Below are 23825 nucleotides of genomic sequence, written 5' to 3'. Positions count from 1 at the left end.
TGCGATTGAGACTGGTTACTCATGGAAGTTTGCAGGTCCTTTACATGACATTGCCATCCTCCAGGACCTCTCCTGGTCTTTGTAACCATTATCACAGCTTTTTTTCATGGTGAGGAAAGTCTAGTGTTTTCTCTCTATCCTGCTATATTCTGCCATAGAAGCCTCATGAAAATGCACAATTCCACTATATCACAGTGCCATCTACTGGCTGTATAATGAAACATATAGAACTTGCTGAGAAGGAAAATCCCTGAAAAACAGCCTTTGTCAGCCCATGTAAAGGAGTTGATCTTAATCCTGCAAAGAATCTGGAAGCAGACGCCCTGGTAAGAGGGCGGGGTTTTACTCTCATGTAGAGAAGCCCTTCAGATGAGAGGGGCTCTCCCCAAGTGCCCTGGCCTCAGTCTGTGTGTGGCTGCTGCCTGATCAGGTTCTTGCTGGTTCTAGTGTGCTTGGGTGGCAGCAACCACTGCAGACTCTCTCTTCTGACTGAATATGAAATTGGTGGGGCAGAGGGGGCACTTGGGTTACACGGGGGAAGGGGGCTGCAAAGGGACATTTGAGGCTCTTGGAAATAGATTGGGGGCTTGAGTCCTACAGGCCCAGGTCTAGCAGCACCAAGGCCTAATGAAGCTTAGGTCACATTCCATAGATCACAATCTGGTGCACAATTAATGCATGCTTAGAGGCTAACTGCATGTTAGATAAATAACACTGAGCCCTGGCACCAGTTTGAGTTGAATCCAATGGTGTCATTCTGCAAAGCTTCTGCTACTTGCAGAAAACCTGTCTTCATCCCTGCATGATGTCAAATCCAATACATTGATTCTGCTTGTGCAAGCCATTGTGCAAACATTTTCACGACTCGTTATGAGTTCATTATGCTAGATGTGGCTTGCACTAGTTGCGGTAATCATCCCACTAGCACTTGTGCAACATCTAGTTAAACACTGCCAGCAGCAGCAGAAACATCCAGAGCACAGGGGAAGAGGCTGAACACCACCACCCTTGGTTCTGTTGGAGCCTTGAGAACTGCGCCACTGTGAGAGAGCAGACTGTAAGAAACCTGGCTGCTATTTTCTGAACTTTGTTATCCTGGCATAGCTGTTGCTGGTTGTTGTTGATGTTGCTCAGTCATTAAGTCGTGTCCCACTCTTCGTGACCCCATGGACCATAGCATGCCAGGCCTTCCTGTCCTCCGTTCTCTCCCAGAGTGTGCTCAAGTTCATATTCATTGCATCAGTGATGCTATTTAGCCATCTTATCCTCTGCTGTCCCCTTCTCCTTTTGCCTTCAATCTTTCCCAGCATCAGGGTCTTTTCCAGGGAGTTTTCTCTTCGCATTAGGTGGCCAAAATATTTGAGCTTCAGTTTCAGTATCTGTCCTTCCAATGAGCAGTCAGGGTTGATTTCCTTTAGGATGGACTGATTTGACCTCCTTGCAGTCCAGGGGACACGTAAGAGTCTTCTCCAGCACCACAGTTCGAAAGCATCAATTCTTCAGCGCTCAGCCTTCCTTATAGTCCAGCTCTCACAGCCATACATTACTACTGGGAAAACCATAACTTTGATTATACGGACCTTTGTTGGCAAGGTGATGTCTCTGCTTCTTACTATGCTGTCTAGCTTTGCCATAGCTTTCCTCCCAAGGAGCAAGCGTCTTTTAATTTCATGGCTTCAGTCACCGTCTGTGGTGATCTTGCAGCCCAAGAAAATAAAATCTGTCACTGCTGCCATTTCTTCCCCTTCTATATGTCAGGAAGTGATGGGGACAGATACCATGATCTTCGTTTTTTTCATGTTGAGTTTCAAACCAGCTTTTGCACTCTCCTCTTTCACCCTCAACAAGAGGCTCTTGAGATCCTCTTCACTTTCTGCCATTAGGGTGGTATCGTCTGCATATCAGAGGTTGTTGATAATTCTCCCGGCAATCTTAATTCTGACCTGTGATTCATCCAACCCGGCGTTTCTCATGATGTACTCTGCATATAAGTTAAATAAGCAGGACGACAATATGCAGCCTTGTCGTACTCCTTTCCCAATTCTGAACCAATCGGTTGTTCCATGTCTGGTTCTTACTGTTGCTTCTTGACCCTCGTACAGGTTTCTCAGGAGACAGGTAAGGTGGTCTGGTACTCCCATCTCTTTAAGAATTTGCCACAGTTTGTTGTGATCCACACAATCAAAGGCTTTCGCGTAGTCAATGAAGCAGAAATAGATGTTTTTCTGGAATTCTCTTGCTTTCTCCATGATCCAACGAATGTTGGCGATTTCATCTCTAGTTCCTCTGCCTCTTCGGAACCCAGCTTGTACTTCCGGTAGTTCTCAGTGCACATACTGCTGAAGCCTAGCTTGTAGGATTTTGAGCATCACCTTGCTGGCATGTGAAATGAGCGCAACTGTACGGTAGTTTGAACACTCTTTGGCATTGCCCTTCTTTGGAACTGGAATGTAAACTGACCTTTTCCAGTCTTGTGGCCACTGTTGAGTGTTCCAAATTTGTTGGCATATTGAGTGCAGCACTTTAACAGCATCATCTTTTAGGATCTTAAATAGCTCAGCTGGAATACTGTCAACTCCGCTAGCTTTGTTGTTAGTAATGCTTCCTAAGGCCCATTTGACTTCACTCTCTAGGATATCCGGCTCAAGTTCAGTGACTGCACTATCATGGCTATCAGGGACATTAAGATCTTTCCTGTATAGTTCTTCTGTGTATTCTTGCCACCTCTTCTTAATTTCATCTGCTTCTGTTAGGTCCCTGCCTTCTTTGTCCTTGATCATGCCCGTCTTTGCACAAAACGTTCCCTTGAGATCTCGGATTTTCTTGAAAAGATCTCTAGTCTTTCCCATTCTATTGTTTTCCTCGATTTCTTTGCATTGTTCATTTAAGAAGGCCTTCTTGTCTCTCCTTGCTATTCTCTGGAACTCTGCATTCAGTTGGATATATCTTCCCCTTTCTCCCTTGCTTTTCGCTTCCCTTCTTTCGTCAGCTACTTGTAAAGCTTCATCAGACAGCCACTTTGCTTTCTTGCATTTCTTTTTCTTTGGGATGGATTTCGTTGCTGCCTTCTGAACAATGTTACGGACCTCCATCCATAGTTCCTCATGCACTTTGTCTATCAGGTCTAATCCCTTAAATCTATTCCTCACCTCCACTGTATATTCATAAGGGATATGATTTAGGTCATACCTGAATGGTTTAGTGGTTTTCCCTACATTCTTCAATTTAAGCCGAAATTTTGCAAGAAGCAGCTCATGATCTGAGCCACCATTAGCTCCAGGTCTTGTTTTGACTGACTGTATAGAGCTTCTCCATCTTTGGCTGCAAAGTACATAATCAATCTGATTTCGATATTGACCATCTGGTGATGTCCATGTGTAGAGTCACCTCTTGTGCTGTTGGAAAAGAGTGTTTGCTATGATCAGCGTGTTCTCTTGGCAAAACTCGATTAGCCTTTGTCCTGCTTCATTTTGTACACCAAGGCCATGCTTGCCTGTTATCCCGGTGATTTCTTGACTTCCTACTTTGGCATTCCAATCCCCTATGATGAAAAGGACATCTTTTTTTGGTGTTAGTTCTAGAAGGTGTTGTAGGTCTTCATAGAACCGATCAACCTCAGCTTTTTTGGCCTCAATGGTTGGGGCATAGACTTGAATTACTGTGATCTTGAATGGTTTGCCTTGGATTCATACTGAGATCATTCTGTCGTTTTTGAGATTGTACCCCAGTACTGCTTTTCCCACCCTTGTATTGACTATGAGTGCTACTCCATTTCTTCTAAGGGATTCTTGCCCATTGTAGTAGATATAATGGTCACCTGAATTAATTCGCCCATGCTTGTCCATTTTAGTTCACTGATTCCCAAGATGTCGATCTTCAATCTTGCCATCTCCTGTTTGACCACCTCCAGCTTACCTTGATTCATTGATCTGACATTCCAGGTTCCTAAATATTGTTTTTTACAACATCGGACTTTCTTTTCACTACCAGACACATCCACAGCTGAGTGTCCTTTCGGCTTTGGCCCAGCCGCTTCACTCTTTCTGGCGCTACTTCGAAATTCCCTCTGCTCTTCCCCAGTAGTATATTGGACACCTTCCGACCTGAGAGTCTCATCTTCCAGTGTCATATTTTTTAGCCTTGTGATACGTTCCATGGGGTTTTCTTGGCAAGAATACTGGAGTGGGTTGCCATTTCCTTCTCCAGTGGACCACATTTTGTCAGAACTCTCCACCATGACCTGTCCGTCTTGGGTGGCCCTGCACGGGATAGCTTATGGCTTCACTGAATTACGCAAGCCCCTTCGCCACAACAAGGCAGTGATCCATGAAGGGGGTTGCTGGTTGTAGCGTTTATTTATTAAAGCCTTAATGCATAGGAAAGATTTAGTTTATTGGGCTCTGGTTTACACACTAAAAAGGTAAAGGTAAAGGTGTCCCCAACTAGTTGTGTCAGACTCTAGGGTGTGGGGCTCATCCCCGTTTCTAAGCCGAAGAGCCAGCGCTGTTCTAAGACGCTTCTGTGGTCATGTGGCCGGCATGACTGAACACCGAGGTGCACGGAACGCTGCTACCTTTCCCGCCAAAGCGGTACCTATTTATCTACTTGCAATTTCTTGCTTTCGAACTGCTAGGTTGGCAGAAGCTGGGACTGAAGATGGGAGCTCACTCCGTCACGCAGCACTCGGGTCTCGAACTGCTGACCAGCCGACCTTCCATATTGTGTAGCGATGTTTGATTTTGCCTATTTTGTAATTAATCTGAAATGTTATTATGTTAGCATTAGTGAAATGAGTTGTTTATGATTGTAATGAGGTCCTATTATAATGTTGCTGTTGTATTGCTGTTTTGTTAGCCGCTTTGGGCACTTTTTGTGGGAAAGTGGCATATAAATTAAATGATGATGGTGATCTGCCAGTTGGATGGTATATACATTTGATAGGGGTATATATGGGGGCACATTAGGCTAAGCAGGCCTCAGCCTGTTGAGCACATTTATGAGAGGCTACCTGGAAGACCCATGGAAGCAGCTCTGAGTTTCCTACAGGATGAGCAAGATACAAGGGATATAAATATACATTATAAATATAGTGTTACACTCCTGCCCCCCAGTTCTAAGAGGGGTAAACATACAGCACTCACTCAGGCTTTGGTTTCCAGGAAGGAGGGCACTGGAGATTTGTGGTGGTGTTGTTTTTTAATAAAGGTTTATTTATACTGGGCTCAGGATGAAGGCCTGTGTCACAACTCCAAGCAACCCCCTGACCAGCAATCTTCTTCTGCAAGACAAAAGCTGCTCTCCTTTAGTCTTGGATTCACCCCTCCCCCCAGATCCATTTCCTCCTATCCCCTCAGGCCTTGTAGAACAAAGGTTACCAATTCAAGAAAACCTTTGGGTAATTTGCCCAAAAGACTACATTGGAGGGAATCCTCAGTCTCTTTGTATTCAGCAGCACAGAATGATAAATGACCTATGGAGGTAATATAGACTGAGCCCAAATACATAACGATAGTTATATGCTTTATTTTAGAAGGAAATGAGAATTAAGGGGATACAACCTAAGCACTTCTATGTAGGGAAAAACTTTATATCACATACTGTGATTGCATATGTACCTATTTCACTATGGCTATGCTGAAGAAAAGGGGCCGCGGTGGCTTAGTGGTTAAGACGCTGAGCTGCAGACTGGAAGGTCGGCAGTTCAGCAGTTCGAGACCCAAGTGCTGCATGACGGAGTGAGCTCCCGTCTTCAGTCCCAGCTCCTGCCAACCTAGCAGTTCGAAAGCAAGAAATTGCAAGTAGATAAATAGGTGCCGCCTCGGCGGGAAAGGTGACAGCGTTCCGTGCACCTCGGTGTTCAGTCATGCCGGCCACATGACCACGGAAGCGTCTTCAGACAGCGCTGGCTCTTCGGCTTAGAAACGGGGATGAGCACCGCACCCTAGAGTCGGACACGACTGGTTGGGGACACCTTTACCTTTTACCTTTTTATGCTGAAGAAACTGGTAAAGAGCTATTTGTAACTGAACATCCATCACAGTAAATGATTTTAAATTATAAATATAGGAAACCCTCATCGGCTTCATTAGTGTCCCTTGTGAGACACTAGTGTCTGGGGTTTGTGTGCTGTGGGTTTGGGTTTGTTTTTGTGCCAGCGGGCCTTCTTTCTTTTGAAGGCAGCATCTGCCATATATCCCTTGTGATGTTAAATGCTTGTCTCCTTTTCTTTTTTCTATCAAGATTTTGAATTTAACTTCCCAGTTTAATTTGGTTCAAGCAAACAATTACAGTTTAAACTGTAACAGGTTAAACTGAAAGGAAAGAAAGAACCATTCCTTTTCCAGAATGGAGATTACATTGGCCATGTTCACACCACACGACAACCCACCCTGCAAATAAGTTACATGCTGTGAGTTATTTTCGGAACAACCCACAGAGCACCCGACAGACGATCGGGCTCACGGTGGGTTGTTCTCCCTGTCCTTCCCCCTCAGTCCTCCACCTGGTATCCCAGAGTTGCAGAGCCCATCTTGTCTGCCTGTCCCATCCCGCTTTCTGCTCCAATCGCACCACCTTTTCGTTCCCTGGCTTTTTTTTTTTTGGCCCTCAAGATTTGTTCAAATCAGGCTGTTATATAAATATAGTGGGGGGGAGGTTAAATCTCTCCTAACAGGACTTGCCTGAGACTCAGGGAAGTGTGAAATGGAAGCAGGACACCCACAAGTGTCAGCCCAATACTTAAAACTAAGGATGGACGAAAGTCCCTTACCTGGTCCCGCAGCTGTTTTCGGGGGGGGAGGTGCTCCGTTTCTCCCCTCGAAATTCTTGGCGGGTGGGGAGGCGCCCCACCCCTCCCCGCCGAAATTCTGGCCGGGGGGGAGGCGCCTCATCCCTCCCCGCCGAAATTCTGGCCGGGGGGGAGCGCCCGGTCTCCCCGGCCGCGAAAGAAAAAAGTAAAGTGTAAAAAAAAAAAGTGATAGGCTACGTAAAGATTTATGTAGCCTATCACGGCTAGATTTTCAAAGTCAGCCGTGATAGGCTACGTAAATCTTTACGTAGCCTATGACGGCTGACTTTGGGGAAAAAAAAAAAAGCGCATACGCAAATGGCAGCGCCCATGGGTGCCGCCATTTGCGTTCCTTACATGGGCACGGGTAGTCTACGTAAAGATTTACGTAGACTACGGCGAAAATAAGGGCAACGCTATTTGCATTGCCCTTATTTTCGCCATAGTCTACGTAAATCTTTACGTAGACTACCCGTGCCCAAATAAGGAACACAAATGGCGGTGCCCATGGGTGCCGCCATTTGTGTACGCGCTTTTTTCCCCCAAAGTCAGCCGTCATAGGCTACGTAAAGATTTACATAGCCTATCACAGCTGACTTTGAAAATCTAGCCGTGATAGGCTACGTAAATCTTTATGTAGCCTATCACTGTTTTTTTTTTTTACACTTTACTTGGAAATGTCAGTGGCGGCAGCCGGTCAAAAGACTGGCTGCCGCCACCGCCGCCACCGCCGCCCCGCCGCTGGGACCCACCGCTGGGACCTGCCGCTGCCGCGAGGGACATTCGCGTGAGGTAAGTCCCATCCTGGGGGGGGGGGGTGTCGGAGAATTTCCCCACCAATTTCAGGGGGCCGAATGCGTTGGCATTCGGCCTCCCGGAGATTCGTGGAGAAATTCTCCGACATCCCTACTGAGGATCGCCTGGCTAAGTGGCTGATCCTGTCCCCTTTTCCTGACCTGTCACTGTCAATGGCTGTCAAATCAATCTACATGCAGTCTCACCTTGTGAGTTTCCTTGTATGTTTCCTACTGCACTTCCTCCCCTTGACAGATGAAACTTACAAGGGCATTGATAAGGCAAGGCTATATATATCTTACAGCTGCAAGTGCTCATTTGCGCAACTGTGAAATACTGACAAATAATATAATAATAAAAAATGACATTTGCACAAATTCCTGGGGCGCATATGCATGTCCCATTTGTGCAAATCTCAGAGGCTGATTTTTTTTAAGGGGTTGGCGAATGAGTGACAGCCCCTCCAAAGTGTCATTTGGACGTTGGTGGAAGGGCTGTCACTGCAGCATGGGTGAGATCGTTCGGGAAGAGCGGCGGGGGGGGCGGGGGTTGCCGCTCTTACCAAGAGGCTCTGTACCCAATTGCAGCAACCCACAATAGGTTGGCTCTGCCAGGTTTGGACAGCACTTCAACCCACTGTGGGTTAAACAACCCCTTGAACAAGCCACGTGTTTTCAGGATGGCTAGTTTGCAAAAAATAAGCCATCCTGTGGGAACTGGTCCAGCTGGAATGTGACAACCCACCATGGCTTGTTTGAAATGACCACCCATGATGGATTGTTGTGTCATGCAGACCCAGTCATTGATTCAACAAGAGCTGAAAGTATTATCTCACAGGGGTAGGTTCAGTCACAAGGAACTAGCTTAGCTCAGAAACAGTCTCCCTTTTTTTTCTTTTTTTCCCTGTACATCCCAAATACAGTTTTCCACCTCCACTAGAGTCTCTTCTCTACAATGTATATGAGAGCAACCCCACAGATGTGATTCCCACTTAACAATAGTGTGAACTATAGAATCCAACGTTGGTACTGCTGGCTTGCTAGAAAGACAGATGTGTGTGTGTGTGTGTGTGTGTGTATGTGTCTGTTTTACATGATTTCATTACTTTTTTTTGTATCTCAGTTGAAGATGGCAGTTTAATTGAATTGCAAACCAACTAGGCAGACAAACCTAATGCAAATAGGGTGTATTTCAGGATGGCACTAATGTGGTGGGCTCATTGTAACTTGCCTTTGAATGCATGTCTTTTGAACCGAAGGTGAAACCACAAGCTTAGGGGCTGCTGCTCCATTAATTCTTGCTATCTGAGTTAAAGCCAATCCAGCCTTACTGAGCTGTATTACACGAGGCATTTATTGTGCACTCGTGATCCTTACTCACAGTTGTTTACAGGTTCTTTAGATGATGTCGTGATCCTCCAGTTTTGCTTCTGTTTCTTAAGAGTGCTTTCCCAGGGTTTTTTAGAGCGGGGAAAATCGGGTATTAGTTCTGAAAGCAAAATAAAAGATATTTTCCTACTTGTGTAATTGTTATATTCCACATGGCACAGTGCCATCTAGAGGTTACATAGCAGAAAAGCAGGAAAGGAACAGCTCTTTATGTAGAACTTGGATCTGAATTCTGCGACGAAACCAAAAGTAGATACAGTGATTAACAGCCTCATGTAGAAAAGCTCACTATCACAACCAAACTCAGGCAGTTCTTGAGGTTTCAAGTTTACAAAGGACATTTTCCTGCATCCAGCTTCCCAAGCATTTTCTATTTTTTGCTTCACATTCAAAAATGTCTCCCTGCCCAGCACTGGTTCCCACCTCCCCCAAATATATTTCAACGAATGGAGGAAGATGATGCATTTCCCTCTCTGCAATCCCAAATTGTCTGGTGCTAAAAAAGACTTTGAAACAAAGTTTTGAGGAAGAGCACTTACAATGAGGGGAAACTGCCCGTCGCCCAGATTGTTGAAGAGGGGAAAAATGCAGATAAGGGGTAGTATCCAATGGTGTCATTCCACAAATTCAACAAGCGGTTGCACATTATGCTTGCGCAACAGGTTGAGCAAGCGTAGTGCTCAACCACGCTTGCAAAACATAACTTTAGTTGAATTCTCCTCTTGCGCATGGTTCCACATGGACTCAAGGCCCACTTGGAGTCCACCCAGGGAAGAACCTTCAGTGCGGTGGCTGCCTTTCTTTGGAATTCCCTGCCCCTGGAGGGAAGCACCAAGACTTTGCGGCTTCTGGTGCCTCCTGAAAACAGCTGTCTTCCAGGAAGCATTCTTTAACTGACCAGCCACAGTTTTTATTGGTATTCTGTTTTTAAAAGAACAATTTTAATATGATGTTTTAATTCTTTTTATCTTTTTATCATTTTACCTTTTATATTCACTGCTCCAGAATCTGTTTTAGATGTGAAGTGGTTTACAGATGTTGTAAATAAATAAATAGTTCAAAAGCTAGTTTCTGCTAGAGCAACGTCATTTGTTGCACTAGTGGAATAACACAGTTGGATACTGCCCAGTGATGGAAGAGATGACTCTGATTTATCCAAGCCAAGAGGGCCCCACATTGATACACACCCAACAGGCCACCATTTAGCCAGTGCCAGGGTTGAACATGGAGTTTACTGAAAATTAAAGCCTGGATTCTCACCCACTGTAGACTAGCGCCTATTCTGGAGACGAGCCATACCATGCTTGTGCTCTCTATGGCTCATACACAGAAGAGGCACATAACTTAAATACAGTTATGGATGCTGGCTTTTTAAAGCCTTTGTTAAGCTAACTACTTGTGAATAGTCAGAAGTGATCAGATGATATGTCTTATTTGTAAATTCATTAGCACCAAGATATGCTGAAAAACTGATTAGCCAAGGTTGGCTGTGGATCTACTTCACAGATGCTTCACGCTTTGTTTTTCAGGATTGACAGTTCAGTTTTTTGCTACTATACTGCTGGGCTCAAAGGTGGTGAGTGTAGTGATTGTAGTAGTTTAGAGACATTTTGTTGTTTATTCGGTCAGTCGCTTCCGACTCTTCGTGACTTCATGGGCCAGCCCACGCCAGAGCTTCCTGTCGGCCGTTGCCACCCCTAGCTCCCCCAAGGTCGAGTCCGTCACCTAATCTTGACATCTCCCCAATAACCACATCCAATTTGCCCTGGTTCATCAGTCTTACATTCCAGGTTCCGATGGTGTGTTGATCTTTAGAACATCGGATTCGTCGTTCACCACCAGCACCGTCGGCCGCTAGCCGTCCTTTCGGCTTTGAGCTAGCTGCGTCATCACATCTGGGGCTAGTTGAACTGATCCTCTGTTCCTCCCCAGTAGCATTTTGACCATCTTCCGACCTGGGAGTCCCATCTTCCGATGGTATACCGGCATATCTCTGGTTGTACTGATCCATTTCGTTTTCATGGCAAGAATACTGGGGCGGGTTGCAGTTTCCTTCCCCAGGGATCGTATTTAGTCTGACCTCTCTGCCATTGCCTTACAAGAAACACTGGGATGGGAATTTGGAGATGATCCCTAGAGAGTGGGGTGAGGGGGTGGAGCCGGGACTGGCTGAGAGACCTCCAGCAAAGAACTGTTCCTTGTGATAATTCTACTTAATAAAACCACCATGTTATCTTCTCAAGATATGGACCCAAGGTTATTACAGGGTGTCAAAAGTGGAGGCCACAAGGCTTCTGAAGCTGTGTAGTTTTCTTCTGCCTTGGGCCAGCTGAGTACTGTGGGCAAGAAGGGCCCTACCCAAAGGCCTATGGCCTGGTCTCGATTTAGCAGCAGAACCAGCTTCTACAGCACAAAGATAACTATGGAGCTGTTACAACCCCCATCCAGCCTGCAAATGTCTGGGAATGTTGCAGAAAACTGGAGAAAATTCAAGCACAGATTTGAACTCTATCTGGCAGCCGCAGGGGGCTGAAGGGAAACCTGATAAAGTAAAATAATACTGCTTCATGTGGGGGAGGAAGCATTAGAGATTTACAATAACTTCCAATTTGCAGAATGGGAAAACATGAAGTTCAGTGCAGTAATGTTAAAATTTGAAGAGTATTGTATACCTCCAAAGACCTTTGAAAGGCATGATTTTTTTACATGGATGCAGAAAATGGGTGAAAGCATAGAGCAATATGCTATGGAGCTAAAAACTCTCAGCAAGACCTTTGCCTATGGGACCCTAACAGACTCCCGGATGAGAGACAGGATTATCTGTGATATTAGGGAGAATGCAATATGAGAAAGGCTGTTGCATGAAGAAGATTTCACACTAGAAAAAAAACCTCTCAAGATATGTAGGGCAGCAGAGGTAGTGAGGGACCAAGCAAAAGAACTGAGGCCAGCTGAAGAGACTGTCCATGCATTAAGCAGGCATCAACAGGGTCATCAAAAGCTAAAGGAGAGAGTGCAGCAGCCACCTCGCAAAGCTCCTGGGAAAGGAAACAGAGGGTTGAGCCAAGTTTGCAGGAACTGTGGCAGGCAGCATGGGCAAAACCAGTGTGTTGTATTTGGGAAGGTCTGTTATAACTGAGGCAAGCACAACCACTTTGCAAAATATTTCAGGTCACAAGTCCCAAAAACACAAATACATGCTGTTGAGCAGGAGAAGCAGTTTTTTGTGTGGATGTCCTGGAATCAGGCAGAGAGAATGGAAGGACTGGAATCTGCCAGTGGAAGTACAAGGAACAATGGTAGGGATGTATGAAAATCACTTACCTTTCGGGGATTATGCTGATGGTGCAGGGGGAGGCATTCTGTCCCTCCCCCCGGAATCCTCACAGGGGGGGAGGTGCTCCGTTCCTCCCCCCCCCCCCCCCGGAATCCTGGCCGGCCGGCTGTGCTCCACAGCGATTCTGCGGAGCCGCCGGCCGGCTCTGCCAGCAGCCGGACATCCGGCCGCTGGCTAGCAGGGACGCAAATGGCGGCGGCCGTAGCTGCCGCTGTTTGCGTCCCTGCAGTCACCCGTGATAGGCTACATAAATGTTTACATAGCCTATCACGGCTGACTAAAAAAAACAACACCCCCCCCGTGCGTACGCAAATGGTGGCGCCCATGGGCGCCACCATTTGCATACGCGCATTTTTTTTGTTTTTTTTAAAGTCAGCCGTGATAGGCTACGTAAACATTTACATAGCCTATCACGGTGTTTTTTAAAAATCTTGCCGTTATAGGCTACATAAATCTTTACGTAGCCTATCACGTTTTGGGGGAGGGGGTGTTTTTAACCTGGAAATGGCAGCAGCAGCCGGTCGGAAGACCCGCCGCTGCCGAGCCGCCGCCGGAGCCGCCGCCGCCAGGAAGATCCGCCCCAGGTAAGTCTCGTCCTGGGGGGGGCGGGGGGACAGACCGTTCCACCACTGATTTCAAGGGGCCGAATGCGCTTTCATTCGGCCTCCCTGAGATCTGTGGCGGAATTCTCTGACATCCCTAAACAATGGTGCCCTTTAAGCTAGACACAGGTGCTCAGGTTAATGTGTTGCCTGAAGAAGATTATGAAAGACTCCAATAAGGCTGAAAATACATCCCGCAGGTATCCAACTAACTGGGTATTCTGGAGTAAATTTATTAATAAAGGGGTGCTGTATATTATAGTTCCTAAACAGGTGACTCCAATTCTAGGTTTGGCAGCATGTGAGAAGCTGAACCTGGTTAAATGGGTACTGGCCATACAAACCAATGGGCAACGAGAATATGAGACACTGTTTTTGTGTTATCAAGATATATTTGAAGGATTTGGCTGTTTATCAGGTGAATGTACCATCCAAATAAAAAAATAAGTTTCCCCAGTGATCCATCCATGCAGAAGAGTGCCTTTCACACTTCGTGACAAACTCAGAGAGGAGCTCTCGAGAATGGAGGCTTTAAAGGTCATAGAGAAGATTGAGGAACCCACAGAATGGGTGAGCTCTCTAGTCATTGTAGAGAAACCTAATGGCAAGTTACAGGTATGTCTTGATCATAGAAGCCTCAACAAGGCTATCAAGAGTAGGGATGTCAGAGAATTCCACTGCGGACTCAAATGAGGCCAGATTCCAGAGAATCCAACCTCCGGATTCCGCAATGGAACGGCATCACTTACCTCCAGCTCTGGAGGATTTCCTGCGAAGTGGCTCTCTGGAAGGTGATACCCTAATGGCAGCTGCCATTAGCCTATCGCTGGGACAAATACAGACAAATGCCTGCTGATCGTGTCTCCTGCCTCCGCATTTCTCAGTTGGAGGGAGAAGAGGGTAAAATGCCTCCCTGCAATGAAGGGAGACACATCTGATCTCCCACCCCACCAAGCTCAGAAGCAATGTCCTCTGTTGTTTCAGAGCACCCTATTAAGTTCCAAGGGGCTTACTTGAGGGTTGCAGACTTACAGGTCTTATGTCTACTCAGAAGTAAGTCCATTTGAGTTCAGTGTGGCTTACTACCAAGTAAGTAAGTGCCCAGGATTGGGGCCTTGAGAAAAATGCTACAGCAGAAGTTAAGCTACAGGGAGAAAAGGGGGCGGGAAGGGGAGGTTGGTAAGGGAGTGTATGTAAAGGCAGTCAGTTGTGATCCTGCATTTAAAACAGAAGCAGAAAACCCCATTTTAAATGCAGGATTGTAGACTGGTGGCAGATGCATATTTTTTTACTTTAGTCAGTGGTGGGAGATGTGCTCTGTGATTAGATACTGGTTTTGTGGGTTTAAAAATCATATGAAAGTATGAGGATCCCTTTTTTATTTTATGTACCCATGTTTTTACCTCCCAACACATTGGCTCCCTGGGTGAATGGGGGAGTCTTCTTTTTCAGCCAAGCAGGAGAAAGCCTTCAAAGTTTGGATTTCACTGGCTATTTAAGGCACAACCCTATGCATGTTTAGACAGAAAAAAAGTCCTACAACTCCTAGCATTCCTGGACTTTTTAAACATGCATAGGATTGTACCATCTGGCAGAGCTTGGCATCTTTTAAGATATTTTTTTAAAGCAGTTGCTTTAGGGCACTGCTTGGGTGGGAAGGCAGTCACCTCCAAATCAGAAGGCTTTCAATGGGATTCCCCTCCCTCCTTGAAAAGAGGCAGACACAGGCAAACCTTCGGAGTTTGCAAACAGTGAACCGGAAAACGTGGACTGGATTCAATACACTTTCTCAAATCACTGTGGATGATGGAACGAAAGATCCCTAACAAGCTATGAAAAAGAAACGGAACAGATTTCAAACTTCCCACTAGGGAGGAAATCATGGCACAATTTGTGAATGCCTGTTTTCTTAGTGAACTTGATGCATCCTCTGGCTTTTGGCAGTTAAAACTCCAAACTCTGCACATTTAATACCCCCTTTGGGAGATATCGTTTTCTGCAGCTCCCATTTGGTGTGTCTTCAGCATCTGAAGTGTACCATAGAACTATACACTTGATATGTGAACACACTGATGGAGTTGACATCTTAATGAATGATATGACTGTGTGGGGTTCTGCCAAACCTGAACATGATCTGATGCTTCAGAAGGTCTTAGATGCAACAAGAGCAGCAAATCTGAAATTAAATAAAGAAAACGTGTATTTGGGGTCACTGAGCTGACATTTTTGGGAGATGTGATCTCTACTGAGGGGGCAAAACCTGACAAGAGGAAGGTTGAGGCTATTTAAATGATGCCACAGCCCCAGTCCAAGAAAGATGTGCAACAATTCCTAAGGATGGTTCCCCTAACCTTGGGGAATTTATGCCAAGTTTGTCATCTAAAGCAACACCCCTCCAGGCACTTCTTGATAACAAACATGAGTGGTTCTGGGATGCAATACAGGAGGAAGCGTGGACTATCTTAAAACATGAGTCTGTTTCCTGTCTCCTAGCTGAGCAGAGCAGAGCAGAGCAGAGGAAGCTGCTCCAGCTGGTCCAGGGACTACAGAAGCAAGCAAGCTCTCAGAGAGTGAGTGACCAGAGTGAGAGAACAGGGGGAGCAAACAGGAATTGGCCAGGGGAGTTTGGTAGGGGAGGTCAAGGGGGAGGCCCCTAACATTTTTTTTAAAAAAATATTTTTCTTGTAACACACACTTCCACACCAGTTGGACTCTGCTTTTAACCTCTAGTGAGTAGAGGAGCAGGCACAGGCTAGTCTAGAACAATCAGAAAGCTAGACACAAAAAGGGAAAAGAGGCTATGGAAGGACAAGACTCTCCAGTGGTGGTGACCTGCAAGGTGTGTGCTATGTTTGTTTTCTTGCCTGAGAACAACATGGTCTACACCTGCAACAAGTGCAAGTTGATCACATTGCTGGAAGAAAAAGTAAGAGGACTGGAGCAGCGACTGTCGACCCCTGAGGGAATAAGAGAACGTGAAGAACATTGGGCGGGATAGCTAATACTTTGGAAGACAGAAAAAAAATTCAAAGTGATCTTGATAGACTGGAGCGCTGGGCAGAAAACAACAGAATGACATTTAATAGATATAAATGCCAAGTTCTGCACCTAGGAAAAAGAAACCAAATGCACAGTTACAAGATGGAGGATACATAGCTCAACAACACTACAAGCGAGAAGGATCTTGGAATTGTTGTCGATCACAAGCTGAATATGAGCCAACAATGTGATGTGGCTGCAAAAAAGGCCAATGCTCTTTTGGGCTGCATTCATAAAAGCATAGCTTCCAAATCCCAGGAAGTACTAGTTCCCCTCTACTCAGCACTGGTTAGGCCTCATCTGGAGTACTGTGTCCAGTTCTGGGCACCACACTTGAAGAAGGATGCAGACAAACTGGAGAGGGTTGAGAGGAGGGCAACAAAGATGATCAGGGGACTGGAAACAAAGCTCTATGAAGAGAGACTGAAAGAACTTGGCATGTTTAGCCTTGAGAAGAGAAGCCTGAGGGGAGATATGATAGCACTCTTCAAGTCCTTGAAAGGTTGTCACAGAGAGGAAGGCCAGGATCTCTTCTCCATCATCCCAGTGTGCAGGACATGGAATAATGGGCTCAAGTTACAGGAAGCCAGATTCCAGTTGAACATCAGGAAAAACTTCCGGATTGTTAGAGCAATACGACAATGGAACCAATTACCTGGGGAGGTAGTGGGCTCTCCCACACTGGAGGCATTCAAGACGAGGCTGGACAGCCATCTGTCAGGGATGCTCTGACTTGGATTCCTGCATTGAGCAGGGGGTTGGACTCAATGTCCTTGTAGGCCCCTTCCAACCCTATTCTATGATTCTATGATTCTATAAGAGGTCTTGGACAGAATGGTGGAACTACCGCAGCAAAGTGAAGAACAGAAGGTTCTTCAGAGCAGCAGCAAGCTGAGGCAGAAGAGGGAAATGCTGAGGTGAGGAAAAATGGAGTAGAGGATACTCCTTGGAAAAGGGTGACAGGAGAAGAAGAACTAGATGCTACTCTGCACCAGTGGAAGCAGTGGAGCTGTGGAACCGATTCCAGGTACTTGAGGATGAGACTGGAGGACAGCCTGCAGAGGAAGAATTACACGGGAACCCACATGAGAGTGGGGATGGCGGAGAATTTCTCCCTGAAACTTCGGGGGGCCGAGCGCCAACGTGTTCGGCCCCCCGAATAAGTTTCGGGGAGAAATCCTCCACACACACCACGCCCCCCACACCTCCCCGGGACAGGACTTACCTTTGCCGAATGTCCCTCCCGGCGGCGGGTCCGGCCGGCGGTTCGTCGGGTGTTCGTGCGGGGCGGGAGTGGCAGCTGGTCTTTCGACTGGCTGCCACCGCCGCCATTCCAAGAAAAGAAAAGAAAAAAATGCCCCCTGATAGGATACGTGACGATTAACGTAGCCTATCACGGCTAGATTTGCAAAGTCAGCCGTGATAGGCTACGTCAATCGTCACGTAGCCTATCACGGGTGACTTTAAAAAAAAAAAAGCGCTTACGGATAATGGCGGCCCCCATAGGGAGCCGCCATTCCCATTCCTTATTTGGTCACTGTAGTCTACGTAAAGGTTTACATAGACTACGGCGAAAATAAGGGCCACGCAAATAGCGTTGCCTTTATTTTCGCCGTAGTCTACGTAAATCTTTACGTAGACTACAGCGACCAAATAAGGAACGCGAATGGCGGCTCCCTATGGGGGCCGCCATTAGCGTACGCGCTTTTAAAAAAAATTTTTTTAAAGTCACCCGTGATAGGCTACGTGACGATTGACGTAGCCTATCATGGCTGACTTTGCAGATCTAGCCGTGATAGGCTACATTAATCGTCACGTAGCCTATCAGGGGGCGTTTAAAAAAACACACACACTTTCGAGTTCGCGGCCGGGTGAGGCGGGAAGCCTCCCCCCCGGCCTGAATTTCGGCCGGGGCGAGGCGGGAAACCTCCCCCCCCGGCCTGAACTTCGCGGGGGGAGCAGCGAAGTGCCTCCCCCCCACCGTGAACAACCTTCGAGGACAGGTAAGGGACTTTCGTCCACCCCTACATGAGAGTGAGCAAGAGGCTGAAGGTCAGTCAAGCAGAGGCGATGAAACCCAGGCCTACAACAAGAAGAAGAGAAGAGGAGTAGTAGTGGGAGACTCCTTGCTGCATGGGATGGAAACCCAAGTATGTCGCGAAGACTCATGAACTCGCTAGGTATGTTGTCCTCCAGGAGGACGGATTAGAGACGTGACTGAAAGATTGCCTGCACTCTTAAAGCCCACTGACAGGTATCCCTTTCTTCTCATCCATGTGGGAACAAATGATACCGCCAAGCGGAGCTACGAAGAAATCACATCAGACTTTGAAGCTTTGGGAAGGAAACTCAAGAACTTTGGGGCCCAGATAGTTTTCTCATCCATCCTTCCAGTAGTTAGAAGAGGGATAGAAAGGGAAAGAAAAATACTCTGGGTGAATGACTGGCTACAAAGGTGGTGCCAGCACGAGAGATTTGGATTCTGGGACCATGGGCTATACTTCCTGGAAGATGGGCTGTTGGCAAGGGACGGGTTGCACCTCACAAAGGTGGGAAGAATGTGTTTGGCCACAGCATGAAGAACTTCATCAGGAGGGCTTTAAACTGAATCCTATGGGGAAGGGAGATGTAAAGTTGGGGGTAACAATGGACAAAGGCTCATGCACCGCAATGAAGAGAACAGCTCTAATAGAGCCCAATAATAGTCTTCAGACATATGTAGGAAGAAAGCCAGACTATGAAGCACATGGTCTTTGATGTCTATATACTAATGCCCAGAGTATGGGAAACAAACAGGACAAACTTGAACTCTTAATACAACAGGGAAATTATGACTTGATAGGTGTAACTGAGACTTGGTGGGATGACTCTCATGACTGGAATACAGCAATTGAAGGATATAACTTGTTCAAAAAGAACAGGAGGATCAGAACAGGAGGTGGAGTTGCACTATATGTGAAAAATACATATCTCTGCACAGAAATACAGGAGGATGAGCTTAGTAGCCCCATCAAGAGCATCTGGATCAAAATAAATGGAACAAAGAATAAAAGGAACCTGGTGGTCAGAGTCTACTACTGGCCACCCAATCAAGGAGAAAACGAGGATGAAACTTTTGAAAAGCAAATAGCCAATGTTTCAAGGAAGCATGATGTAGTAGTAATGGGGGACTTCAATTTCCCCGATATTTGTTGGGAGACAAATTCTGCAAAACATGGCCCCTCCAGGAAATTCCTGACTTGTGTGGAGGATAACTTCCTCCTACAGAAAGGAGAGGAAGGAACTAGAGGATTGGCTATCCTTGACTTGATCGTAACCAACAGAGATGACTTAGTGGATAAAGTAGCAGTTACAGGAACTCTGGGGGAAAGCGACCATGTTATTCTTGAGTTCTTGGTTCTAAGGGAAGCAAAAGCTGAGTGTAGCCGAACACGTACCCTGGATTTTAGGAAAGCTGATTTTGATAAACTCAGAACAATGATAAGTAAGGTCCCATGGCAAGCGAGAAAAGGAGTCCAAGATGGGTGGGAACTTTTAAAAAAGGAAATTCTCAAGGCACAATTACAAACAATTCCAACAAGAAGAAAAGGTGGAAGACAACAGAAGAAGCCAATGTGGCTTCACAAAAAGCTTAGAGATGACCTGAAAACAAAAAAGGACACATATAGGAAGTGGAAAGAAGGCCAAGCAATAAAAGAAGAGTACAGGCAGGTAGCACAGAATTGCAGGGATGGTGTCAGGAAGGCTAAAGCTGAGAATGAGCTGAGGTTAGTGAGGGATGCAAAAAGCAACAAAAAGGCTTTCTTCAGCTACATGCATAGTAAAAGACAGAGGAAAGAAATGGCGGTTCAGCTATTAAATAAGGATGGCAAAATGATAACAGAGGACAAAGAAAAGGCAGAGGTGCTCAATTCCTACTTTGTTTCAGTCTTCTCCCAAAAGAGGGTCTATGACCCCCCTGGCAAAGATGAAGTACAGGCTGAAGGGGCAGGATTGCAGCTTGAGATCGATAGGCATATGGTCAAGGAACACCTAATTACTTTGAATGAGTTCAAATCTCCAGGGCCAGATGAACTGCATCCTAGAGTAATAAAGGAACTGGCAGAAGAAGTCTCGGAACCACTGTCTGTTCTCTTTGAAAAATCATGGAGGATGGGTGAAGTGCCAGATGACAGGAGGAGGGCTAATGTTGTCCCTATCTTCAAAAAGGGTAAAAAGGAGGAACCTGGGAACTACAGACCAGTCAGTCTGACATTAATCCCTGGGAAAAATTCTGGAGCAGATGATAAAGCAATCCATCTGTAAGCACCTTGAAAACAATGCAGTGATTACTCAAAGCCAACACACATTTGTCAAGAACAAATCCTGCCAGACGAATCTGATCTCATTTTTTGATCAAGTAACCTCCCTTGTGGACTGTGGGAATGCTGTACACATAATATACCTCGACTTCAGCAAAGCTTTCGACAAAGTGCCCCATGATATCCTGATGAGCAAACTGGCTCAAAGTGGGCTAGATGAAACAACGATCCGGTGGATCCACAGTTGGCTACAGAATCAGATTCAAAGAATGCTTATCAATGGCACCTTCTCAAACTGGGGAGAGGTAACGAGCGGGGTACCGCAGGGCTCAGTCCTGGGCCCAGTGCTCTTCAACATTTTTATTAATGACTTGGAGGAGGAGGTGCAGGGAATGCTGATCAACTTTGCAGATGACACAAAATTGGGTGGGATAGCTAATACTTTGGAAGACAGAAACAAAATTCAAAGTGATCTTGATAGACTAGAGCGCTGGGCAGAAAACAACAGAATGACATTTAATAGATATAAATGCCAAGTTCTGCACCTAGGAAAAAGAAACCAAATGCACAGTTACAAGATGGAGGATACATGGCTCAACAACACTACAAGCAAGAAGGATCTTGGAACTGTTGTCGATCACAAGCTGAACATGAGCCAACAATGTGATGTGGCTGCAAAAAAAGCCAATGCTCTTTTGGGCTGCATTAATAAAAGCATAGCTTCCAAATCCCAGGAAGTACTAGTTCCCCTCTACTCAGCACTGGTTAGGACTCATCTGGAGTACTGTGTCCAGTTCTGGGCACCACACTTGAAGGATGCAGACAAACAGAGGGTTAAGAGGAGGGCAACAAAGATGATCAGGGGACTGGAAACAAAGCCCTATGAAGAGAGACTGAAAGAACTGGGCATGTTTAGCCTTGAGAAGAGAAGACTGAGGGGAGATATGATAGCGCTCTTCAAGTCCTTGAAAGGTTGTCACAGAGAGGAAGGCCAGGATCTCTTCTCCATCATCCCAGAGTGCAGGACACAGAATAATGGGCTCAAGTTACAGGAAGCCAGATTCCGGCTGAACATCAGGAAAAACTTCCTGACTGTTACAGAATGGAACCAATTACCTAGGGAGGTGGTGGGCTCTCCCACACTGCAGGCATTCAAGACGAGGCTGGACAGCCATCTGTCAGGGATGCTCTGACTTGGATTCCTGCATTGAAGAGGGGGTTGGACTCGATGTCCTTGTTAGGCCCCTTCCAACCCTACTATTCTATGATTCTATTCTATGAACTTAGCAAAGCCCCTGTGTTAAATTCCATGACCCACTCAAGCCACTCAAGATTTCTTGTAATGCCTCACAGTCAGGGCTGGGTGCAGTGATTATGCAGGACCATGGTGTTAACTGGCAATCAGTGGCATATGCACCCAAGGCATTGACAGAGGCAGAAACCAGGTATGCCCAGACTGAAAAAGAGCTGTTGGGCATCCTGTTTGCTTGCCAGAAATTTCACCAGTTTATCTATGGACAGAAAGTGCAAGTAAAAACCGACCATAAACCTCTGATACTATTGTTTGAGAAGCCATTAAATGACTGCACTTTGAGAATCCAAAGGATGATGTTCAAACTATAAAAATATGACTTGACTACACACCAGGAAAATTGATGTTCACAGTGGATGCACTGTCCAGGCCCATACAGCCTTCATTACACCCAAAGCATATTTCTGACATGGAGGTGCAAGCATACATGGATCTGATAGTACAGTCACTTCCCATATCGGATAGAAAATTCCAGCAAATCAAAGTGGAAACAGAGAACGATGAGGCCATGGGTTTTCTAAAAGACCATATACTTGACGGATGGCCACAGGACCACTGCAGCTGTGATCCAAGCCTATGGGAGTACTGGAACTGCAGGCATGTCCTCTCAGTAATAGATGCGGTGATCTTCAAAGGCAGCAAGGTAGTGGTTCCAAGGATCCTCCAGCATGAAATGCTCCAAAAGATCCGTGACGGTCATTTAGGAACGGAAAAATGTAAGAAGAGGGCGCGGGAGGTCATGTATTGGCCATGGATCAACCAGGATATTACTAACACAGTAGCAAGCTGTTTCACTTCTTTAAAGTTCCAGCCATCCCAGCAGGCAGACTCTCTGCATCTGCACCCTGTTCCATTGAGGGCATACAAGAAGGTAGGCACTGACCTATTCACTTGGAATTAACGAACATACTTGACCGCTACTGATTATTACTCTCTGTATCCAGAGATTTGCAATCTGAATGGTACAAGCATTGTACTGAAGGCAGTGTTTGCAAGGCATGAAATTCCATGTGAACTTTTTAGTGACAATGCACCTTAGTTTTCCAGTTCAGAGTTTAAGCAGTTTGCAAAGGATTGGGACTGTCATCACAGTACATCCAGTCCCCGTTACCCCCAATCCAATGGTCTTGTGAAAAGGTCCATCCAGACTGTTAAAAACCTGATGAAAAAGGCAGCTGATAGTAGAGGGGATTTATGTAAAGCATTATTGGCTTACTACAGTACATCACTGGACAATGGCTGGTCCACTGCACAGTTACTCATGGGAGGAAGAATACACTCTACATTACCCATAACTGAGGAATTACTTACAAGGCATGACCATATAGAGGTATGAAGAAAGAAAGAAAGAAAGAAAGAAAGAAAGAAAGAAAGAAAGAAAGAAAAGAAGCTCTGAAGCAACTGCAAAAACATTTTGATAAAAGAGCAAAAGCGCTCCCTGGTCTGCAACCAGGTGACAAAGTGTGCATGAGAAATTACAGCTCCAATCCAATACCTGGGGTCAAAGGGGCACTGTCCAGCAGCTAGTGCATTTAGTGCAGACAGATCAGGGAGAGTCTTTTTGGCATAATTGTCGGGATCTCCAAGCATTCCCAAAAAATTATCCAGTTGCTCCAGTGGCTGAGAACAGAGCAGGCTGTCCATCGGCACCACTTGCATGCTCACAGGAGCAGGATGAAAAAGGAGTTGTTCCTCAGCATGACATTATGGAAGACAAGGTGAAGGAAGGTGAGATGCCCCAGTGGTCAGGAAGCATGGTGAAAGTTCCACAGAGACTTATAGAAACCTGCTGAGCAGCCTGGTATAGAGCAGGGAAGTGAGTGGTAAAGATTCATTCTAGAGTGATGTGCTAGTAACTTCTCCTCTACAGAATTTAATTCATAGTTGACTATTGGTGTTTGTTACTGTTGGTTGAGAGAAAAGGAGATGTAGTGATTGTAGTAATTTAGAGACATTTCCTTACAAGAAACATTGGGAATTTGGAGATGATCCCTAAAGAGTGGAGTGAGGGGGTGGAGCCAGGACTGGCTGAGGGAGCTCCAGCCAAGAACTGTTTGTTGTTGTAACTCTATATAATAAAACCACCATGTTATCTTCTTAAAATATGGACCCAAACTTATTATACTACTTTAGTCCCAGCAGTGATTTGCTTACAAAGGACTACTCAAGCTAGGCAAATCCCCATCTAGCTGCTGACCTGAAGTTCCTATAACATCTCCTTGATCTAAGCAATTTATTTCCTGGCCACTCGCTTCCCAGACCCA

General features: G+C 45.9%; 1 long non-coding RNA gene across 2 annotated transcripts in view; it reads right to left on the bottom strand.

Moving 5' to 3' along the window:
- LOC146359814 (uncharacterized) overlaps window positions 1-23825 on the bottom strand; it is a 51841-nt gene that overhangs the window by 5755 nt on the left and 22261 nt on the right. For both annotated transcript variants that reach the window (XR_014786793.1, XR_014786792.1), the window contains one exon: window positions 8963-9070. This is a non-coding gene — a long non-coding RNA (uncharacterized LOC146359814). The remainder of the gene's footprint in view (window positions 1-8962; window positions 9071-23825) is intronic.

Source organism: Heloderma suspectum, chromosome 1 (assembly GCF_057233095.1).
Source record: "Heloderma suspectum isolate Gila_16-S chromosome 1, 16-S_ref, whole genome shotgun sequence".
NCBI lineage: Eukaryota > Metazoa > Chordata > Lepidosauria > Squamata > Helodermatidae > Heloderma > Heloderma suspectum.
The sequence above is the reverse complement of the archived record's forward strand: the minus strand, read 5'-3'. Positions and strand labels throughout refer to the sequence as shown.